Source organism: Centroberyx gerrardi, chromosome 1 (assembly GCF_048128805.1).
Source record: "Centroberyx gerrardi isolate f3 chromosome 1, fCenGer3.hap1.cur.20231027, whole genome shotgun sequence".
NCBI classification, from domain to species: domain Eukaryota; kingdom Metazoa; phylum Chordata; class Actinopteri; order Beryciformes; family Berycidae; genus Centroberyx; species Centroberyx gerrardi.
Window position 1 is genome coordinate 32,366,998 of NC_135997.1, and position 17,731 is coordinate 32,384,728.

The 17,731-nt window shown below is 46.4% G+C and overlaps 1 protein-coding gene across 1 annotated transcript in view; it reads right to left on the minus strand.

The window, feature by feature from the left end:
• Positions 1–17,731, minus strand: part of LOC139920735 (protein C19orf12 homolog) — a 252,531-nt gene that overhangs the window by 215,527 nt on the left and 19,273 nt on the right. The window lies entirely within an intron of this gene.

Here is a 17,731-nt window from a genome sequence, read left to right on the forward strand (position 1 = left end):
CTGACCAAATGAACCAAACTAAAGGAGGAAAAACTTCAAGTATTCAAACAGACCGCTCCAAACTTGATGTGAACGCACCCTTAGCCCACTTTTGCTTCATCACCATTCACCGACTGTCCATGTCATGCTTCATTGTAAGAAGATATGGCTTGTGAACAGTGACGATGATGATGGTGATCTTGACAGTGACTGATCATTACGACAATTACAGTGATACTTACCATCGTTCTTCCGAAGTGAATTATTTGACATGTTCCACTAAAACACGTAAAATACTTTTACAGCTCTGACGTGTTTCCTTCATAGGTGTCAATGTATTTCAGCAGGCAGATCAAACGAATGTGTGTAATATATGTTTTGTCATGGAGTACGGCATCTTTTCACGCTAGTTCAGATGACTGCACTTTGAATCAGAGATGCTGACCTGTTGTCAGTTGGAATTTTGTGTGTGTGTAGGTGTGTGTGTGTGTGTGTACAACTGGTGTCACTCTTGTTCCAGAGCACTGATGAGTGTGTGCGGCTGTGTCATTAACACCATGTTTGTCTCTGTATATTTGCATTTTTTACCACTGATCTACGGATGTCAACAGGGGAAGGGAAAAAAAAACAGTTTAGGTGATGATCCCCGCATGCATATGTGGGCTATTTATAACCGTCTGATTTCCTCATGGTCTGCATCTCGAGAACGACGATTAACACCATTTCCGACGAGGTTCGCAAAGAGCTTTTGCTTTGTCGATTGCATTCGAAAAACATCATTTTATAAATCCGCGGTGAAGAAAAAACAGCAGATTGTCGCTAATTTCCTCAACGTTTCCAGGCTTGTTGACCTTTAGCTTTGCCCCGACACGGCTCCGAACATCTAGGAAGTCTGCCATGCTCGTAAGGTGTCTGGGTATGCGAACAGTAGGGGAGAGAGACACGAAAAAATAGACGGAGAGAGAGAGAGAATGAGGTGCGGCTGGGAGGTGCTTTGGGTTGCGGCGGGTCATGGTGTGCCTCCCTGCTCTCTGCCTTATGTCAAGGGGTTATTATCTTACCTGCCAAGGTCCTGACCTGATACATCCAGAATCCCTCTCTCTCTCTCTCTCTCTCTCTCTCTTGTTTCCCAGCAAACAGTGAGACGTTTGATTTTGATACGACAATGTTGAAAACCCGTGTAAATATAACGGCAAAATGAAAGCTGAGACGACATCCGTAATCGTCCGTAGCTATATATTATTTCGTGAAATCGAGACCTAAATATCTTCTTGATAACAGTTTTCAAATATGTTTTAACATGAATTGTTGCCACCCCGTAATATCATTTGCGCTTGTTTGGATTGACATGGAACTTGGCCGTCCAATAAATGCTCGCCGGGTTACTACTTCCGCCTCTCTGTCAGTCTTATCCGTCTGAGGCTCCCTTGCAGGCACTTTATCCCTCTATTTTCCTTCGCTCCTTTCTTCCTCCCCTCCTCCCTCCCTCCCTCCCTTCCTCCTGCCTCAGGGGTGCGTTCGGCGGGTCGACACCTCGGCAGGTGGGGCGTTGTGGGCCAGGTGACCTTTGTCTGTCATTGTGTTGCTCCTCACACCTCACCCAGGGAGAAGGGGAAGGAGCTTAGCGCTTTACACCTGCCACCGGCTTTACTGCCATAGCACTGGAGATTGGCTTGGGGTGCGCTTGGTTTCGGCGTGCCAAGGACGGAGGAAAACAGTCAGTCCCCAAAAGATTTGTACAGCCAGTAGCTGCCAGTTGGTGGCTGCTTTTAAAACACCGTAGAGGTTATATAGCATGGGTGGCCCTTAACCCAGGTAGTGTTAGTGCCTTGTTTTACCCATTGAGCTCCACAGGGAATTGAACCTCTAACCCTGGCAGTGTTAGTGCCTTGAACCGTGTTGAAACGCACCAAAACAAGCAGCCACTATGTAAATCCCCGCGCCGAAAGCGGAGCTAGATTCCGAATGCGATTTGCGCCCCGGCGCGCGGCACCCAGAGATAAATCAAGCGCACCTCGAGTGAATAAGGGGACGGAGATGAAATGAAATACCCAAATGCTGCCTCCGCCGGGGCCTGATTGAGTTCAGGTGGCTGGAAAGTGTCTCACCCAGGGCTAGTTGTCAGTGAAGGATCTGCCGTCTCCTCGCCTCTCTGTGCTGCGGGGCTAACTGGCGAACATCGGGTGTGTTGGGTTTGACGGATGTTTGTGTGCCTCCTGTGTTGCGGGGGGACGGACCGCTGACACACTTCATATTTCAAAAGGCAAGGTCTGAGGGAAGAAATGAAGATTGATGCGCGGGAAAACGCCGCGGCAACCCCATCGCCCATCCGACACATATATTATCATTTACACATACGTGACACCTTCGCGCGCGTCTATATATCTATATATACATATGCATGGGCATGATCCAAGAGCGCCGCACATATTCGCGAGAGGGTGGGGTGGGGGGCTTCCTCTGTTATTAGACCCATGTGATATAATTGCATTTGATCTCCAAATAAACAGGGAATCAGTCCATCTCCTTGGTCGAGATGGCAGATGTGATGGACGAGCGCATTAGCGGCAGGGACAACATTAGATTTGCTCAAAATTATTGATCTTTTGTTTGCGAGCCAAGTCGGCGATAAATAACGGCGCACGGGAGATGTGACTCATTATCACCGTGCCAAAAGCCCGACAGACCTCTGTCAAAACACACTCCGAGTCCCCCCCCCCCCTTCTTTCTTCCTTTCATCTCCGTCACTACAAACCAATTTAATCTGTTTTTAATCCTTCCCTCTTTTCTGTCGCCGGCGCCTTTAACGCAGAGGCCTCACTGTCACTATCAGATTCCCTTAAAATTTTAATCCTGCGCTGATAACCCTGTATTATTACATATTTCACACACACACACACACACACACGGCGCCAGGACACTCCACACGCCCGCTTAACACACAGACATACATACGCGCATACACACGCAAATATGTACACACACATTTAGTGGCTCTCTCAGTGTTTTATTCCTTTTTACCTTCTTAGTGGGGAAAAAATCCTTTTATCACACAATGGGTAATTTATATCCATTACCAGCGTTTTCAATCCTTTTCAGCGCGGCTGTCACTGCCTTTGGCACACTCGTGATTAATGTGATCTAATAATAGTCTGCCATTATATTTCCTTTAGTAAAACATGTACCAACATCCTATTCAGCTCCACCAAATTCATTGCCCCTTAAAATATTTTTCCCCTTTTCGCTTGAAAGACAAGATTGCCATTTTTCCTCCGTCTCTCTGCCTCCCAGGAGGTGATTATTAGGGGGGGTTTAGTGACGGCGCTTCCCCTATTTTCAGACGCTTATGAGAATGATGAGAGGTGCCATGATTCAAGGTGGTATGTGTGAATGCATGTGTGTGTGTGTTTGTCTGTAGGCCTGTGAGTGTTTGAGCTTCCTCACAATGCAGGTAGTGCAACATGGTTTGTGTGGCCTTGTTGTTGACTGTGTATTTCAAGTTGAATGTGAATTTTTGCCATGCCATAATATCATATTGTGAACATTTTGTGCTTGTTTTGATTAATAGTGAACCTGCACATCATGTAAACCTAAGGGACTGCATGTTTCTGTTGGTCAAATGCTTGCTGGGGAACCTCAACCCATAGGAAATGAATGAAGTGCTATGCCCGAAATATGTGTAAATTATATTTGGCATGAAATGAAATCAGTATCAGCTATGCCAGGCTGTCTGCAGGTGCTTAAAAAGTCTTAAAATGTCTTAAATCATATCATATAATCTTGAGGCCTTAAAAGGTCTTGAATATAGTAAAAATTAAGCCATTTAAGCCTTAATTTTAGTTTTAGAAGTCTTAAAAATGCACTTGAAAACACTTGTTTTCATTTTCACGTTCTTTTCAATTGCCATCTTATATTTCATCCTACCTGCCATTAAAAACGTCTTAAAAAGTGTTAAATTTGACTTGAAATTTGTGTTCAAATTTGATCTAAATGATTTCCATAGTCATCCATTTGTATTTCGACTGTCTGAACCCCTGACCATAAATGATTAGATTAGGATTTTTTTTTAGAGCAGGTAAGAGTTTGGAACAGGTGATGGAGAGGAAAGATGCTTGCTCCCCATGGAATGTGCATGGGATTAGGTGTGTGTGTTTGTGTGTTTGTGTGTGTGTGTGTGTGTGTTTGTGTGTGTGTGTTTGTGTGGGTAGGGAGGTGGTCCAGCAGTGGGCTCCGTTCCCTCCCAGCCGGACAGCCTGAGCCAGTCTGCCACTCGTGGGGCACGTTTCAGACGGGGCGGTGCCAATGTGCGCACGCACACACACACACACACACACACACACACACACACAAATGCATGTATGAAGTCATGCACACACACACACACACACACACACACACTCCTGGCTCCCTCCCCCAAAGAGGGTTAACCCTTACTGGGTTCTTAGACTTGTATCCAGGATGAACAGGTGGTCCCACAAAACATGGGCATCAATTTCCTCATGACTTATCCCAGTGTGTGTGTGTGTGTGTGTGTGTGTGTGTGTGTGGAGGAGGGAGGGGTAGACTGAGACAGGCAGAAAGGGCGAAACTGCGACGGAGAGTACACACCACTCTATAGCATTAGTACCTTTTCTTTGCGTGTTTGTGTGTGTGTGTGTGTGTGTGTGTGTGTGTGTGTGTCGGGGCATTGGTTTTGTTTATTACCAGTGTGGTCGGTGTACAGAGCAGCTTGCGGAGGGTCCCACCGCTGTGTGAAATTGACATCAGATGGCCGCTGTGACGAGAACAATATCACATCCAGTTTCCATTTAGCAAGGGACAGCTGAGATGTGTGTGTGTGTGTATGTGGTGTGCGTCCATTTGTTTGTGTGTGTGTGTGTGTGTGTGTGTGTGTGTGCACTGGTTCGTGTCTGTGTGTGTGGCACCTGACCCCTGAGTCCGACCGCACCAGGCACAGCTGTCAACACTTTACATCTAAAACCACTCGCCCCCACCCCCACCCCTTTCCCACCACACACACACACACACACACACACACACACAGTCCCGGCCTCCTCTGTCTGTTCTTTTGCAATCTCAATCTCTCAAATTCCGCCGTCCAGGATCCCTCCATTAAAGATAACTTGTATTGAGCCACATCTTATTCCCTCCAATCTACCTCCTCCCTCCTCCTCTCCTCTCTGTCTCAAGTGATCCCTTCCCAGCAGAGAAAATCGAAGGTAAACCACTTCTAGACCAAAAACCGCGTCGGATAGTTTAGATATCGCCGCTCGCCGGATGGAAAAACCTTGTATCACCCCGAAAAAAAAAGCTTAAAACTGGTCTCTGCAACTTGCTAAACCTTTACAGGACCGTGTCAACCTTTAGTGAAACACATCTAAATCATGAGTCACAAAGTTATCACCCGACATGCTGCGATGCTGTAAGCTGCACTCAGGCGCCTGATGGCCGGCCGCTACGCTCCAGCGCATAGTCCGGACCCATGAGGCCTTTGATAGCCGTGGCCTTTCATGTCGGAGGAAAAACACTCCGCACCGCCTTCCTCTTTATTTGTTCGTTTGTGATTTTTTTATTCATTTATTTATTTATTTATTTTTTTGCGGGTTTTCTTTTTTCTCCCCCACCTCCACACCCCACACATGTGAAATAGACGTTTAGGAAAATGTGAGTAAGTAAGCAGAGAGGGGAAGGCAAAGAGAAAGAGAGAAAGCGAGGGAGAGAAAGGCGGAATAGAGCCGAGGAGATAAACATAAACAGAGCAGGAGAAAAGAAGGTTTCTCTCTGAGTCAGCGGGTTTTTAGTAAAGTCTGATTAAACGAGGTGGGAAACCGCTTGGGGTAGTAAATAACAGAGGTGTCAAAATGTTGCTTAATGACCTGGATATCTGCTGCATGAAATATGTAGCTGCGGATCTACGCGGGAGCTGTATTTTTTTGCCTTAATGCCTTAATGTGCAGGGGGAGTTCAGATGTTTAAAGCAACTTACTGCATGTGGAGAGAGTTTGTTTTACTGCCTGGTCACTTTGTAAGGAATGCAGACAGATAACAGTTGGGTAGCACTTTACATGAGGCATTGCTCACAGGCGCCATAACTTCATTATCATTGTTTTTGTCAGAAAATAACCTAAAATGTAGAAAAAGTAGAAGCTAACATCAAGCATATAACACTGGCATGTCTGTTCTTAAATAATGCATGTCATAGGACGTTATAAGCATGCAATTCTCTGATGTGATTATAATGTATGAATAGTGCATTATGGGTGTAGCCATAGTAAAGAACATCCAGGAGGGTATAATGGCTTTTATACAGTAATTATCAAGCATGTGCACTGGGAAAAAAAAGTTAATTTCAATGTAGCATGCAAACATAATAGTAACAAAAAACAGAGAAAGCCTAATCAGATTGCTTGACAGAAACTCTACTGTGCGACTGATTTTAATGAACTTATAATAATAACTTATAACCCCTCTATGATGTCAAATATTGCACTGGAGGGAAGAATATGCCCACTTAGCATGGTGGAGATGTTCGAAGGTCTGGCTCCCATACTTCACAGCAGCCTAGCTCTATTGGAATGAGGAATGACCCCAAGGCGAAATAAAAAAAAAAAAAAAAAGGATATTAAGGGGAAAGCCCCAGTGCAAATGCTTGGGAAGCTGGGGAAGAGGAGCAGGAGGATGGGAGAGGAGGAAGAGGTGGAGGTTATTGCAGCGCAGTCAGCAGTGAGGCAGTCAACTCACCTTCCCCTCCTCTTTTACGGGGGGGAAACCCCTTTTTTTTTTTTACCGTGGAGGGGACGATGGAAGAGCGGGGGGGAGGGCGGTGATCTCAGCACTTTCCTTATCCTCTCTCTCTCTCTCTCTCTCTCTCTCTCTCTCTCCCTCTCGCAGGCTGGCTCCCTGATCAGTGCAGACCGGAGCGGAGCTGAAGCCGAGGCGGGCTTAACAGAGCTAAGCACACTGTCACACTGTCTGAGAGAGACTACTCCGCACCCACCCCCCACCCCCCCCACCGTCTGAGGTGACTCAGGGCTTTCGGAGAACTGGAGGGGAGAGAGGGTGAGGGAGGGATGGAGGGAAGGAGGGAGGGATGGAGAGGAAAGAGGGGAGAGGTTGGGGCTAATGGACGAGAGAATCGGGGGGGGGAGGGGGAAGGCAGAATGAATGACTAAAAAAAAGCAGGGTTGAGAAGCTGAGGTTGGGGATGGATGGACTGTAAATGCGATGTAAAAGAAAGGAGAAGAGAGAAGTGGAGAGAGAGACAAAGAGAGAGAGAGAGAGAGGAAAGGAGGAGAGGATAAAAAGAGGCATCCGATGAGCCCGTGCAGCAGGTTGCCGTTATCCTCACCATGATGCAATCTGCGTGGGCTGATGATGACGATCGCCATGATGATGAGGATGATTATGATAATGACCCACACACACGCACACACACACACACACACACACACACACACACACACACACACACACAGAGTTATGGGCACACGCAGCAGTTGGCTAGGACGCCCGTTTGCATCAGCTGGCTGTATATGAACGTACAGAAGGGCCTGCATGGGCATATCAACAGATAATTCCTATTTAATCCCATCAGTTATCCGTTGTAGTAGGGTTACTCAGTCTATCTTTAAGTCCAAGCTGGCCCTGTCACTCTGCCTCCGTCTCCCTCTCTTATCTCTTTTGTCTTCCCTCTCTCCAGAACCAGAAGCGAGTAGAGTGTGTGTGTGTGTGTGTGAGTGTAGCGGCTGTGGCCATGCGTGTGTGTGTGTGTGTGTGGCTTGACCTATGAGAGGTGCAAAAAAGTGCCGGTTGAAGCCCGGGAGTGTGTCAGGAGACAGGGGGTAAAAAAGCTCCAGCGCTCTGTCTGTCTGGCTGGCTGGGAGTGGAAACCCTTGCAGGCCTGTGTGACCCGGGCCTGGCACTCTGGCACGCTCCGAGGACGCGAGGTTAGTTCACCTAGCAGCTATTTCTAGTCCGGCCGTGGAAATGCCTTCGCCGCCGCGGCAGGAATATCTAGCCGAGGTGCGGGGGAACATGTTGCATTCATCTGTTGATAGCGGGGGCTAACGCGCGTACGCCGCCGCGTTGATTTATTCCGGCCGATATTGAAGTGGGGATTGACTGTGAGCTCGGTTTGGCACCTAAATGCAGCTGGTGTGACAGAGTTAGTGAACCCTTCTCTCCTCGCAGCACCTACTCTCATCCTTTCCTTTTGCTAAATTTGGACGCTGACGCTAAATGGATCTGCTATAATTCAGATGTGAGTGGGAGGATATATATATATATGTGTGGTATGTGTGTGTGTGAGAGAGAGCGGGTGTGCAGCTGTGTGTGTGGTTGTAAAGTGAAGCATTATGGCAAAAAAAAAAATGCCTGAATAATTTAGTGCGCACATTATTTTCTAATGCCATTCTTTAGAATCTGACTGCGTCACTCTAACAAATGCGTTTGTCGGAAAAGTTCGGGGGATTTTGTAGGGCGCCTGTGAGCGGTGAGTGATGGCAACCAGCCGACTCCCAGCTCCCTCCCGTCTCCCAACAGCTCCATGTGACCCCCCTGCGCCATATTCCTTTCTCAGAACTAACGCTGTGGCGAATCGAAACAAAAAGGCCACATATTTTATTTATGTGTCAAAAGTGCGGTGAAAGGAGGGAGCGCGGGGGGGGGGAGGAGGAGGAGGAGGAGGAGGAGGGGAGCGGGGCGTATCACTCTATCCGTCGGTTGATATCACTCCATCCGTGCGGATCAATTCTCCCAGACAGAGGGAGATGAGAGAGGAGCGAGGGAGGGAGGGAGGGGAGGGGACGGGACGGGAGAGGAAGGAGAGCTGAAATGGTGGTCGTATTGATTTGTCAAAGAAATACAGCGTTGCGTGTTATGCTTAAACGTCCACATAAACCTGAGCTGTCAGAGGCGGGCGGGCATAGCGCTGACATTAGGCCGCACAGACACGGGCGCTGGATTTACCGCTTGGCCACGGATGCTGCTGCGATATATAAGCCGGGGGCCTCCGACTCCGCTCGGGTCTCAGGCCCTAGCTCTCCTGCCGTAGACGGCCACAGCATCACCCCCAGCTTCAGCCCCCAGCCCGTGACCTTTGGGGTGCACCGGCCTCGACCCAATTCCTCCAAACCCCATCTCTTCCGAACAGCAGCATCCAACTTATGCACCGTCCGGTTCAGGGACAGTCTTAGCTCAAACCCCTCTTAGTTCTTGTCCCAGCCACAACTACAGTGTCAATGTTTAGCTCCATAACACTCCATAACCCCAATAACCCCCAACCTCAATCCCGGTGTTAATGGATACGCTAAGTTTTTGGGAGACTGTCCTGTTGGTGAACTTACCGGTTCAGTGTTGAAATCAAAGACAAAATCATCCATGTGTACCCAGTAGATGGTTTGCTCCAGTGTTCCATGCTAATAGATAAGCATACACTATGTTGAGTGATAATTGGCTGCTAGACCTTTTAGTAATAAAAAGTTGCGTGTGGTTTTTATTATATGCCCTTAACATTCATATATTTTAAATGAAATATCATTAAATGAATAGAGGTAAGGTTGCCAGGTTTATTACTGGGACTATTTCAGGTGAGCAATCATGTATTCATGCACTGTGCAGTGATTTGTTGCTGTACACAGTCTCCCATCACCCACCACCTTTACTTCAAAGTAGTTCCTGCTAGTTCAAAATAGTTATTGTTATAGCATATTTTGTGTCAATTTTACCAATCTTCTACAGTCTTTAGAGCTGCTATAAAGTCACATTTTAGTAACTATCTATGCACAATCTAATATCACTCAACATAGTGTATGCTAAAGAATTGGGCATGGATGATCTACCAGGGACACATGGATGATTTTGGCCTCTATGTTCTCATCTCTTCATGGGTCAGTTGACCAACAGGCCAGTCTCCCAAAAAACTCTGTGTACTCCTGTTAACACCTACCGGCCCCAGCCCCTGTCCCAGCTCTCCATAACAACAGCCCCCAACTTGACACCAACCTCACCCCCGTCCCCTTACAAGGTCCAGCCCATAATCAACCATAATCCCCGAGAAATCTGTTTTCCAAACACGGCCGTGCATCTGCTGCTGCTTAGCCTCGTCGCATTCCGAAATTGTGAATAACTACAGTAACCTCAATTAGGGTGGGAAAAAGAAACACAGTGACATTTTGTTAAGATTTAACCCCAATTAAGACGCCCCGCGCAAATTTAGCCGACCGTAGTGAAAATCCCACATCTAGAAAAGACTAGGACAGCAACTTTGTGCTTAATTGCTTCGAGGAATCTGCTGGTGATCATATGTTTTTTCCACCATCAAGAAACTGTATTTAGTCTCACATTTGACCATAGGGGAATAAAGAGTAGTCGTCTTCCTTTTTTGGGACGACATACCTGGCACGAGGACAAGAGGGAGGAGGGGTGGGGGGGGGTGATGTGGGAGGGGTGGGGGGGGGTGATGTGGGAGGGGATGAAATTAAAGTGCAGTTAAAGAAAGAAAAAAAAGAAAACCGGAGAAAAGAGCAGAGAGAGTGTGCGCGGGGCCATAAAAGGGATAGTTTAACCATTGATCGAGAGCAGTGGTGGAAATGGCAGCTGTAAATCAATTTTATCTTGGAGCAGCTAAAGAGTGTTTTCTAATGAGGTTAATGCCACATAATGGCTAAATTCCTCTGCTTAAAAGATGCCCTCAAGGTGGTGGCGAGAGATAGATGTCGCCACGGAAAAGCTTAGCGCCTCGCCACTCGACACCGAGCGGAAAGATGCCTGCTTCCTATAAGGGAGTTTGTGCGTACTTAAATGATGTTAAACCTTTATTCGTTAGAAACTTTCAGGGGGTCGTTACATCATCCGGTGCATCTTCGGCTAGACATCATGGATACAACTGTTAGGGTTAGAGATATTGGACATTGGCTGGTCATGTTTCCACTATACATTTAGTCGTTTTATTGTTCAATAATGTTTTTTTGTTGTAATTGTATTCTTTATTTTAAGGCAGTAACATATCCTAGAGTTTCCCCTACTATTGAATACCGTTGCCTTAAGGAATTTCATTAGTGTGGGTTTCAGTGGAGAGTTTTAGTGTCCCATGATGGTCTAAATACTGTTTCAGAGGCTTTTACACCCTGACAAGTATACAATTCTGGGCGGAAACACAATACTTGTCAGTTTTTGGCATGAAAATGGTCAAAGTATATCAGCACAGAATATCAGCTATCATAAGCTTCAATACAAAAATATTGGTATCGCTAGCGGCTTTCAAAAACCCATATCAGTCCAACATCAGTCACAGCCAACTGGTATTTGGACTTAAGTATATTACATGTACAGTCACTGAAAAGAGGTTAAGCATAAGTAGAAATGTCCAAAAGTGGCACAGATAACCCTCCGTACCGTACCGCAGGTCATCTTAAAGTGCCGGGCAGCGGGCTGGTTAGCGTGCCACGCTGGGACGGCCCAGGGGCTGCCACTGAAAAGACAGAGTGACCCAGCACTAATGGTTTATGAATCAGGTCGGCCTCTGGCAAGTAGTAGCGTTTATGAAATCTTTTTATGTCATGGGAGACGAGGCCGGAGTGGCGGAGAGCGCCGGGCAGAGCGACAGCAACAAAACAAACACACTCACACGCTCACACACACAGCTACAGAATGCACGCATATCCACAGCATCAGGTAACGTGTGAACTAGGGTTCGACCGATATGGGTTTTTGAAGGCCAGTAGCGACTATTTTTCTAATTTGAATATTTTTGGATTAAAGTTGACGATAGACTTTTCAACTTGACAATTTTCTTGACAATTTGACAATTTTCATGCCGAAAAATTCAAGAAAATTCCAAGCATTCAGCGTTCTCCCAGAATTTGATTCTTTTCAGAGTGGAAAAGCCTCTGAAACAGCATTCAGACCACGGGACTTTAAAATGCTCCATGGAAACCATTCAAACCGATCAAAATGTCACATTAGAATCAATTCTTCACATAGACAACCAGTGTAGTATTGATCAATTCTACAATAAATATGTAATCAAACCAATTGAATAAAATCCATCACTGCAGAGGTGGACGACACTGACTGGCCGATATTTGAATTATAATAAAAAAGCCAATATCGACCCACTACATCACTCTAACCGTGATGTGTACTCTCATTCACGACCAACACAAGCATGGCAAACAAGTGCGCAGAAACAGACGTACACACACACACACAGTTTACGCAATGTCATCAAAAATTGTAAGATATCTGTCCTCAAAATCCAACAAACGCAACATATCCACTCTGACATGTGCGTGTGCATATACAGAGAAAAAAATGGAGTACATCCAGCGCTCAGCATGAAACTTAAGGAAAGTTCATCTCCACAGACCTCTAGCATTGATCACTGGGGCCCTAAAGCTATTATCATGATCTAATTAGGTTTAACATAAGTCTGTGTCACGGCCCGGTGCAAGGCTGCCTTGTCCCCAATTCCACACTTTCACAGCATCCCTATTTAAAAATAGCACACATTTGCCACACGCACATGCAGTGAATACTAATACTTTTTTTTTTTTTTTTTTTTTCAATTACATTGAGATCTACTTTAAAGTTGGACTGAAGTCGAAGCAGGGGGAAAAAATGATATAATTCATGAGGCGGTGAACAGTTGTAGTGTAATGTCACTAAACTCTAAAACTTTCCTCCTCTGTGTAAATATATATATATATATATATATATATATATATATATTAATACATGGTGTAGCCATCTAAGAGAAATTGCCAGTCACAATCTGATGGGAAAAAATGAAATATAACTGTTATTTTTAAAGTGATAAACTGCAAGATTCTTGTTTTTCCTGATTTTGGCGCCACCTTTGGTGATAAGCAGTCATTACACTCAATATAAGCACTGGCCCAACATACTGTAATAATAAAGACATTCAATGTAGACTGCAGCTTCTTATATTTCTTCTACTGTTTTATATTTATCCCAAACAATCCTGCCGTAAACATAAAATTGGTGTTTAGAACAGCAAATGTAAAGGATTTCATGAACTGACTATAGATTTAATCACTATTTTATGGTATCAATGTGCGATAAAGCAGCAAAAACGACATTTACTTATAAGAAAAAGTTGCAGATTATTACTTTAATTATGCTGGAGGTGTGGAGTGTCTCTCTGCTTATGCCGTGGTGATATTCTCTCCAGCGGAAACGGCTAATATCCGTCTCATAACCCTTTAAAAATAATGCCAACACTAAACTGACTTCAGAGCTCCCAGCCATCCCTCTCCCTGTATCCCTACGAGCTGGCTCGGAGACGAGATGATTTCCCCAGGTTCGCCAAGTGTAGAAGCTGAGACATGCAGCCAGTGACCTATAAAGAAGACCTTTAAGGTGTGCCCATTAATCCGCCTGTCAGAAATATTCTATATTTATAATAGAATACTATATTTATATGTTTTATGTACCTTATATCTGGGCTGGGGTGCTCTAATACAGTTGTGAATTACCCGCAGTGACACCCTATTCATTTTCGGCATGATTAGCGGCGGCGGTGTGCGCGGCCGGCACAGTGGGTGGCTGTAGCCCAGTGCACACACTCATGGGCTCATTACGCCGTCGCATAGGTGTAATGGATTGACACACCCACCCCACACACACACACACACACACACACACACGCATGCACGAACTCAAGAACATGAAAGCTTGCGCACACGCTGGATACAGAAGGCCCTCTTGGCCTCGTCACAAAGCAACTTTTTTTCCGGTGTTGTACAATCCGGGCATCCGCCGCAGACTTATTATTTCAGGGCCGCTCCGAGAAAGCCATGCTTCAATCGCCATATATGGGGAAGAAGAGGGGAAAAAAAAAAGGTGTTAAGAGGACGCCCCTCCCTCTCTCTCTCTCTCTCCGCTACTCCTGTGCCCTCTGTTATTATGAATAGCGGCGGTAAGAGAGGAAAGCATATACTCCATTCGGATCTGTTCGCGCTTTCTGAAGGGCCACTCTCACCAGACGAGGGCCCTTTTTTCTCCCCTCCTCCTCCCCCCTCCCTCCTTTTGATTGATATGTGAAATCCGTCTCCCTCCGCCGCTCTAAAGGCAGTCCCTGTGCGCGTCTGAAAGGTGCTCATTGTCGCGCCGGGACCACTTTGTCAAGAAACAATCCTGTTCCCAAGGAGAGCCCGAGAACGCCTTAAGAAAGATACAGCCCCTCATTGTGTACATTGGGGAACTTTAATTTTGCGTGTGAGGTCATTTTAATCCTGATGAATTTTTATAGTGGCGCTTGTAGTTCAATGGCCGCTCTCGCCCTAATGCTCTAAAGAAGGGGGGGGGGTGGGGGGGGGGGGGGAATAAAAGGGAGAGTGAGGAAGAATGAAAAACCCACCCACGGGCCCGTTGAACAATCCTAAACTTAAAGTGTCAGGGAGAGACAGAGAGAGAGGGAGAGAGAGGAGGAAGGGGAGAGGCCTTTGTTGATGGACACATTGGGATGTATTTAAGTTCTACAAAGGAGATTCCCCCTGAATGGAGGCTTGATTTCTGCTACAAGGTTTTAAAACGCGGGGGCCCTAAAGATAGATTTGCCACGGGATAAAGTTTGTATAGGGTAATCTCTTAGGCCGCAGAAGCCGACGAGGGCGAGCCACCCAAGACATCGCCTCTGAACCGGTGCCAAAGAGGAAAGGCGACGAGCCTCGGAAAGCGAGACGCATGCATCTAGAACAGAGAGGACGGTATGATTGAGCATGCTTAATTGGCATATTGGATTTTTTCTAACCTCATTTTTTTATCGCGTCTGACCCCGGCAGACTTTGACAATAGCGGATTTGCCACGTCGCCGTCGCATTGTACGGGATAATAGCTCGGCCACCTCTTAGGCTTCTGCTTTGTGCGAACTAATGGTCTTATTTGAGCAGCGGTTTGTCTTTTCATCTAGGCTGCATTGCTGTTTTGTCGCCGGCTTCACCCTTTGGCCTCTTCTAGGTTTTTAGATTGGACGCGAGCCTATTAGGCGGAAAACGGCGAGCGGCGGAAAAAGCGATCGTCCGACTTGATAATGACAAACAGCCGCTCGGATCTCAGAATCGACTTAAAGCACTAGACAAACATGTTAACATATTTTATTTGCTGGCTTTCTCCAAAATGGTGCGGCGAGGTTGCTCATCACCATTGTGGCTAAATGGAAGCGGAGTCTTGTTTGAGGAACGGCAGGGTGAGACCAAACAGCGTGATTCATAATGGTTATTTATGTACCATGTAGCTGAGACACAGCGGGGAGCATGGTCTTTACTAAGTACATCTCTCTCTGCTCAGTTTCTTCTCAGTTGGGCTTTTTTTTGTGCGGGGCCCGTCTTCCCTCCTGACAAATATTTCTCATATGGATACCGAAAATATATCATCGGCGGCGTTTTTTGATCATCCCGAAAATAATAAGAGTGTAGGAGTCTGCCGGTCTCAGGCAAAGAAATGAGGTGCATTCAAACAAGTTTGTGCCAGCGGAGTCGGAGGCAGACAGATTGCGGAGTGAAATAGTTTGGGCTACCTCTAGTTTGCTGACTGATCCTCATGTGTGGGACTTAATGCCCCCAAATTCCAGCCGCTACCAGGCCCCCCCCCCCCCCCCCCCCCCCCACACACACACACACACACGCACACACACACGCACACACACAAACACGCCACCGCTCACACTTGTTTTCCACATGAAAATGGTTAGAAACAGACTTTTTTTCTTCTTAAATTTTTCTCTTCCCTCTGACTTTGCTCCATCTCTTTTCCCCTCCTCCCTCTTTTCCCTCTGTTCTGAGACGGAGGGATCCAAGTGCGCGATGGTGCATTACTAAGGACACCTGCTCTGTCGATGTGGCCAGGCGGAGTGACTGTGTGTGTGTATTTGCGTGCGTGCGTGTGTGCGCGCGCAGTTATTCATTCATCAATTTTTAGGCTGAGACAGGGACCGAACCTACCGAAATTAAGCGAGCCTGTCCGTTTCTCCTTCGAATTATGCATTATGGGCTTTTAATTTAGCCGGTGCCCTTCTCAGGCTTTGGCACCGATGATGCACAGGAACGCAGAGCATCCAGTCATGAAGCGTTAAATAAAAAAAGGAGAGAAGACTATGACCTCCAGTCGGCGATCATCATATGACAAACAACCATTGATATAACAAATAATCAATTATATTTTTAGAAAAACATTAATTTATTCTTCTCCCTTAATAAAAGACCCTATCCTCATATAACGTATATCAGTTTGATGCGACATACTATAAATTTTCATCATAAAGATTTGTGTCAACCTAAAAAAAAAAAAAACACCGCTCTACGCCTTTTCCTTCCACTTGTCATTGCATTAATTCCTGAGGGGAAAAAAAGGGGAGAGAGCCCTCCCGCCGGACGAAAAATCGAGCAAAGGAGGGAGAGTTCAATACTTAAAGAGGGCACAATATGTTCCGTTACATTATACTTTCTGTTGGCTCGGGAGGCAGAGAAAGAGCGGGGGGAGAGCGAGGGAGGGCGAAAGGGCCGGCGAAAAAAGGAATACTTTGCTATTTCATTACTGTCGGGTTGAATGAGCTCTGTTCGCGTACCAACCCGCCCCTCCCTCCCCCCCCCCCCCCCCCTCACCCACCACCACCCTGTGCCCTCATGGCCTCCCCCCCACCCCCACCCCCACCCCCACCCAACGTACAAAAAAAAAAAAAAATTCTTATTCACTTAGTATGTAGGTCACATTACAGTGGTGTCTAGCTATTGGACATGGGCTTAGATAACTGTTTGTCGAGTATTAAATGCTTTCGCTGCCTCAGCAGCCTCTGCCACTGGTATTTCTCACACAGCTGTGCTACTGAAAGGAGGCAGCGCCGCAGCAAAAATCATGTCACACACATACACACACACACACACACACGCACTACACACACAGCTTTCAACCCCCCCCCCCCCATTCCGAAATGTAGCTCTTTGTGCATGCTTTAAAAAAAAAAAAAAAAAATTCTTGTTTGCATACAACATTCTCTTCTCTCCTATATAAAAAGTGCCTTATGTGAAGTTGAAAACGGGTTTTCAGAGCCGTCTGTAAATGAGGACTATGCCGTAGTCGTGAATGGGAGGTAAACCCACTGACCTGAGGTGCCAACTCAAGCAGATGAATCTCTGCTTTTCTTTCCTCTTATCCCTGTTTGCTTTGGGTGACCTTGCACACCGGCCCTAATGCGGTGTGTGTTCACATAGCGCTGCCCTAATGGCTCGGATAGGCCCCGGCGCGGCCGGTACTTTCCACCCTATTCCCCTGGTCCCCGGTCGACCCTTCCTTCCTCAAGTGTACACTTACCGCTTACCGTCACCAACCTTACATTTGAAAGAGGAGGGCAGGTTGAGGTATAGAAGAGAAAGGGAAATTGCATCTTTTATACCAGCGGGATTCAAGGTGGGAGCAAAGTGTTGGCTTAAAACAGAAAGGCGGGAGACAAGAGGGGGCACCTGACTGCTGTAAATTCTTGCCCTCTGTTGTCTTTGCGTGAAATGAAAGATGCAAGTAGGGTGGGTGTGTGTTTGTGTGTGTGTGTAGGTGTGTGTGTGTGTGTGTGTGTGTGTGTGTGTTATCCTCCCCTCCCTCTGTCCTTTGTATGAAATGAGCCCAGATGGTGATTGATTTTTCAAGTGCTGACATCCCTGCTTGAGAAGCACCCCTCCTTTCCACACACACACACACACACACACACACACACACACACACCCCTCTTTGTGCCGAGCAA